The sequence below is a fragment of the Schistocerca serialis genome, chromosome 6, assembly GCF_023864345.2.
Source record: "Schistocerca serialis cubense isolate TAMUIC-IGC-003099 chromosome 6, iqSchSeri2.2, whole genome shotgun sequence".
In the NCBI taxonomy this organism is placed as follows: domain Eukaryota; kingdom Metazoa; phylum Arthropoda; class Insecta; order Orthoptera; family Acrididae; genus Schistocerca; species Schistocerca serialis.
In genome coordinates this window covers 566,233,638-566,239,899 of record NC_064643.1, presented here as the reverse complement: position 1 = coordinate 566,239,899, position 6,262 = coordinate 566,233,638, and positions in this window count along the sequence as shown.

Genomic DNA, 6,262 nt, shown 5'->3' with positions numbered 1-6,262 from the left:
TAAGGTAAGTGACACGCTTATCCCTCCTCGTGAGAATGCTCTGTCGCACGCTACAGGTGCAACAATGGCTCTCCTTCAGCGTTTCCGATGGGAAATGTTTGGTTACCCACCAACAGCCCAGACCTGGGTCCCTTTGATTTTCATCTATTCGCTCACATGAAGTGCTTGCTACGAGGACAGCATTTTTCCACAGACAACGACCTGTAGACCAGCGTAGGGTCACGGTCACAGGTGGAAGCCTTTTTTGACAAGACGTTTGGTACCATACTATGATAATACCTAAGTCGGAGCGGACACTTTGTAGAGAAGTAGATGGAAGGTGAAACTAAAGTAAATAAAATATTTTCGATTTTCACTGTGGTTGCCATTTCGCGACTGATCTTAGGTCGGAAAAAAATCCCTCATACAACCACGCACGCTGCTCTAGTAATCAAGATGTCTGCTTTGCTAGCTTCAACTGCCCTACAGCCGCTATTACTGTAAGTCGAAGACGAAATCGTAGGAAGAAGCACAGCTGAAAGATGTTCGAAATTCTGAGGAAAACTGGGGCAAGCTATAGGGAATCACTCGTTGAAGACCGAGAACGACGTGCTCGGATCAAAAAGGGTGTAAAGACAGGAATGTAGTCTTTCGCCGCTACTGTTCAATGTATACATCGAAGAAGCAATGACGGAAATAAAAGAATGGTTCAAGACTGGGATTAGAATTCAAGGTCAATGGATATCAATGATAATATTCGCTGATGAATTGCTGTCCTGAGTGGAAGAGGAATTACAGGATCTGTTGAATGAAAGGAACAGTGTAATCAGAACAGGATAGCTTATGGGTTGAGTGTAAATCGAAGAAAGACGAAAGTCATGAGAAGTAACGGAAATGAGAACAAGGAGGAATTCAACATCAGAACTGGTGATCACGAAGTAGATGTAGTTAAGGAAGTCTGTTACCTAGGCAGTAAAGTTTACCCAGGGCGTAAGGAGCAAGGTAGACTGAGAAAAAAAACAGACTAGCACTGGCAAACAGCGCATTCATAACCAAGAGAAGTCTACATATATTATACACAAGCTTTCATTTGAGGAAGAAGTTTCTGATAATTTTCGTAAACATGGGCTTTGGAGAAACCGGAACAGAAAAGAATCGAAGCTTTTGAGAGATAGCGTTACACAAAAAAATGTCAACAAATAGGCGGAGGTTCTCCGCAGAATCGGCGAGGAAAGGAATATAAGGAAGACACTGACAAGAATAAGGGACACGATGACGGCGCATATATGAAGACATCGGGGGTAAAAGCTGTAGAGGAAGGCAGAGATTGGAATACGTCTGGTAAATAATTGAGGACGTAGGATGCAAGTGCTAAAATTCCACAACTGAATGCGTGAAGATCTTTGCCCAACAGTGAAAATCAACCATCTTCTGATGGCTCAGGCATCTGTATGAGAACGTTTTTTCCTAATCTTGAAAATCAGAATACCCCATCCTGTTCGAATGATCTCTCACATTAGAAAAATTCGGAATTTTCTTGTCACGGAGACGCGACAGTAGTGCAGATCAGGCGAGTGCAGATACACACTGCCGTGCTCAGCAGCCATAAGTTGACGAACAAGTTTACACAAGACAGAAAAAATTGCCGAGTTCGAGGCACGGGAAAGTTTTAGAGCGCTAATAACGTTTTTGAACTAGCTCAAATTTCAAATGGTACACCGTAAGTGGAGAGTAAGTAGACTATTACGTGGAAAACTGTAGTGTGATGTACCATACAGTCAGGGTCTATACCAGTGCGGGAACTCTGGTAAACTACAACAGAGTTGAAATCGCTTTACTCGCTGACTAAAAGATTGGACTGTTCAAGAAATTTCTGGGTTAGTGCCATTGAAATGTTGCTAACTACCACCATGTAGAGAAGGGTAGTAGAATTTTAATTTTGTGCTGTTGTAGATGTTTGTGCTGAATCGATAATAACGTTGAGTTACAGCATACCGACACCTTTCGGCCAGACAGCTTCAGAAGCCAAAATTCCATTGGATATTCATTGCCCCGACAACAAGCACTCTTCCAGAATGTTCGGCCTACATCTTGTAGGACTTTTCACAAATTTATTTCCAACGGGTGCTGAAAACTCAAAAGACCTTATGCGATCCACGTGAGCTCCGACGTCGGCTGGAGTGACCGAGCGGTTCTAGGCGCTACAGTCTAGAACCACGCGATCGCTACGGTCGCAAGTTCGAATCCTGCCTCGGGCATGGATGTGTGTGATGTCCTTAGGTTAGTTAGGTTTAAGTAGTTCTAAGTTCTAGGGGACTGATGACCTCAGAAGTTAAGTCCCATAGTGCTGAGAGCCATTTGAACCATTTTTTTGAGCTCCGACCAAAACCTGTCTGTCAGCTCTGGGCTGGACATAGTGCCATACCAACGAATACAGATGCCACGACAGTCAAAAAGACAGCCGCAAAGGGCACCACAGTGGGTCCAGCAATGATTTGTTAGGCACTGTCTTGCAGTTTCTGTGGGTGTAGCAGTGATTTGAGTGGTGATAAATGAACCTTATCCAGTGGGTCAAAGGGGGGCTGGTGGCCAACACTTAAACAAACTCAAGATTTTAGCTGTGTAGGTGGCTAATTTGGGTCTAGAAATAAAATATTTTTGATATGCTGGGTAGCTTGGAGCTGGGACTGGAAGGTGCTGAACTCAAGATGCCCTGAAAGAAGAAAGATCTCGACAACATTTATTCGCGTCAGCTGCATTCAAACAGTATTGACAGTAATGAGTTCCTGACAATGACAATTTTTCAGTAACCAGATAATTTTATTTGCTTCTTCCATGAGAGGCGTTAGTGAATAACGCAATCAATTATTCTTTTAAACATTTAAAGGAAATTTAAAAATTTTACACATCTGTGTTTAAATTTCATAAAGATTGACATAATCAATATTAACAGCATTTACAAGTTTCACAACAGTTTTCCGTTATTCAGTAGATGAGTTAATGAGATGCCAATTTCATATGTAAACAATGATAACATCAACAGTTTGAATCACAACTTTCGAACTTGAAAAATAAATTTGATTAATAATCGGGCGTTGATATAAAGCGACCAGCATGGACATAGCCCTAGCATCAGTCGGTCCCTTCATTCAGCTCAGATTAAGTATTCTAAAACCCACATAGGGTAAATGTTAAAACCACGTAGGCACGAGGTGAGGACAACAGAAATGAATTACTGATCACATGCCGAAATACGTCATAAGGCCCTTTAAGACCATTTCTGTGAACAATATAACTTTTTATGTTTCGGCTTAGTAATTTTTAATTCTTCTTGAAAAGGTAATTGTGACAATTTAATTTATGGATGTTTAAAAGGGAACAAACATAAACACGTAATTTAAAAATGATTAGTTTTCTTATACCTACCGAGCGAGGTTGCGCAGTGGTCACCACACTAGACTGCAGTTCACAAGGACGACGGTTCAAGTCTCCGTCTGGACATTCAGATTTAGGTTTTCCATTGTTTCCCTAAATCCCTCTAGGAAAATTCTAGGATGATTCCTTTGAATAAGGCGCTGCCGATGTCCTTCCCCATCGTTTAGTAGTCCGAGCTTGTGCTCTGTCCCTAATGACAGCGCTGTCAGCGGGATAAACTTTTATCTTCCTACCTAGCTTTATATATTCAGCCGTAATTGCATCAAATGTTTAAAGAGTTTCAGTTTGACGAGGTATTGCTTTTTACAGGTGGGCCTAGGAATAGCTCAGAAGTATTGTGGTTACTCGGAATGACAATCCACATTGAGGCTATACGACAAATAAAGCTTTATGCGTCAGAACCCAGTTAAATTTCTATAAAAAGGCCTCGCTCAAATAACACAGATGTTTGTATATTACAACCTGCACTTTAGTCACACATAACAAAAGATGCTCACTATTATCTCTCTACCCCAGTCCTTGACTGTATAGTAAATACTGCGAGCGAGGAATTCACAAACAGAAGCAGTAAAACAGAAACGTGCCAGCGCTGAAGACACGAACTAGTAACAAAGGCATTGGGAAGCAGGAATTGTTCGAATTTTGTAACCACATTTTTTTCGAAGTTACGGACCACCGTCCATAACATGACGAACCTCTGTCCTCTCTGTACAGCCCTAGTTACCATGCAGAACGGCAAACAAACCAAGCCTCCACAGAGAGAGCACGTGCGGTTTAATACCCTAGGCGGGCGGCTACGCCGATTCTGGTGGGATTCCGGCGAATCCTTTGCTATGATACGAAGTAGAGAGAGGAATAATAAGCAGCATGTATCGATACTGCTGCAAGCGTGGCTCACTACACAAGCAATTCGCAACGTACATCTCTCCATTACTAGCTCCATAGCCCTCAGTGTTTCTATGATATTCACATACGTCCGTTTCTCACTATCAAAGTCAAAACGTAATCCACACGGAAGATTTGTTTCTAATTAGCACCAGGTGCCTGATAAATCAAAAGGTGTAGAAGACAAGGCTACATACAGGGACATCTAGATATTGAATTTTTCTCAAAGCGCTAATGTATGGGACAAGGTGTAGCTATGGGACAAGGAGTAGGCATTACCAGCCTAAAAAATCTTATATTTAAAACTTCGTTACGGTTTCTTTGAAACTGTGGACGGCAAAACTATCAATCCCAGATGTCAAGAGGATAAGAAAACAGTTCATGGGGCGCTGTTTCGGATGAAAAATATTACCTACCGTAGGATGATACAGGCATTCCACTCAGAGTTACATTCTTCTGAGACCACACTCACATCACCCTATTGTCGGTGGAAGACGAATACGTCGGTTTTTGCCAGCAATAACACTCTCGAATAGAAAGATTGTGGTATGGACTTGCTTACTGGCCATGAATTATTAAGTCTGACAACGTTGTCGGTGACTGTTGTAAATTAAAATGGGTAAATCATTTAAAAGATGTTCGTCAAAACTGGAAAGTCTTTGGAACTTTGAGAGTCTGCCACATCAAACTCACCACAGTTCAACCGATAAAAACCAAATATCTATTAAAACATAAGAAGGCTTGCTGGAAAGTAGTGCCTCCGAATTTTTTTTCTGTTCTCAATAGCGGTGTTATACGTCGTGTATATTACTCGGTCGACTTTTCCGCTTCACCGGCACAATTTGCGTCCCTCTGTCGCTACTAGGCTCCGAATTGTAACGTGTAACATGGCGGTATGTAACGTGCGTGTGGAAACTGTTAAGCACGAGTTCAAAGAGTTCGTTCACACCATCTCCTTCAGCATGTCAATGCCACACCACACAGGAGCAATGGAGAATCTGCAGCAGTTTCATGTCTAGGATTCACTGACATCGATCGTCCTCCATACAGTCCCGACTTGGCCCAACCAGATTGTCATCTGTTTCCAAAACTTAAAGAACAGCTTCGAGGCTTTGCAAGCAGAGATGAGATTGTGGCTCCGCCAGTAAAGTGAAACATTCTACCCTGCCGGTATCAACAAATTCGTCTGTCGTTGGGAGAAATGTATTCGTCGTCTGAGTGTCTACGTTGAGAAATAAATATGTAGATATGAAAAATAAATATGTAGAATCTTCATAAATCGCTACTCGAAAGTGTTATTGTGGTGCCTTCAATAATTCGGGAAACAATAAGAGTGTTTTAAAGGGAAGCATAGTGATATAGAAATTTAAATGGCTCTGAGCACTATGGGACTCAACTGCTGAGGTCATTAGTCCCCTAGAACTTAGAACTAGTTAAACCTAACTAACCTAAAGACATCACAAACATCCATGCCCGAGGCAGGATTCGAGCCTGCGACCGTAGCGGTCTTGCGGTTCCAGACTGCAGCACCTTTAACCGCACGGCCACTTCGGCCGGCTAGAAATTTAAAAGTCGAGAGTTTTTTTTCTCAAGGTATGTGTAGTGTGACAATTATAGAATACATGAAATGAAATCGTCATAACTCCTGAACGATTTGTGTTAGGATGTTCAAATTGCACGGTTGGCCGTGTGGCATGATGGGAATTAATATGCGCATGTTGGTTTGGTTGAGCGACGAAGCCCACTTTCATTTGAATGGGGTTCGTCAACAAGCAAAACTGGCGCATTCGGGGAACCGACAGTCCGCATTTCGCGCTCGTGGTCTCTTCACCCTCAGCGGGTGGCTGTGTGCTCTGCAATGTACAGTCACGGAATAATCGGTCGATATTCCTTGATGGTACGGTGACTACCGAACGGTACGTGAAGGTTGTGGAAGAGGGTTTTATCCCCATTACGCAAAGTG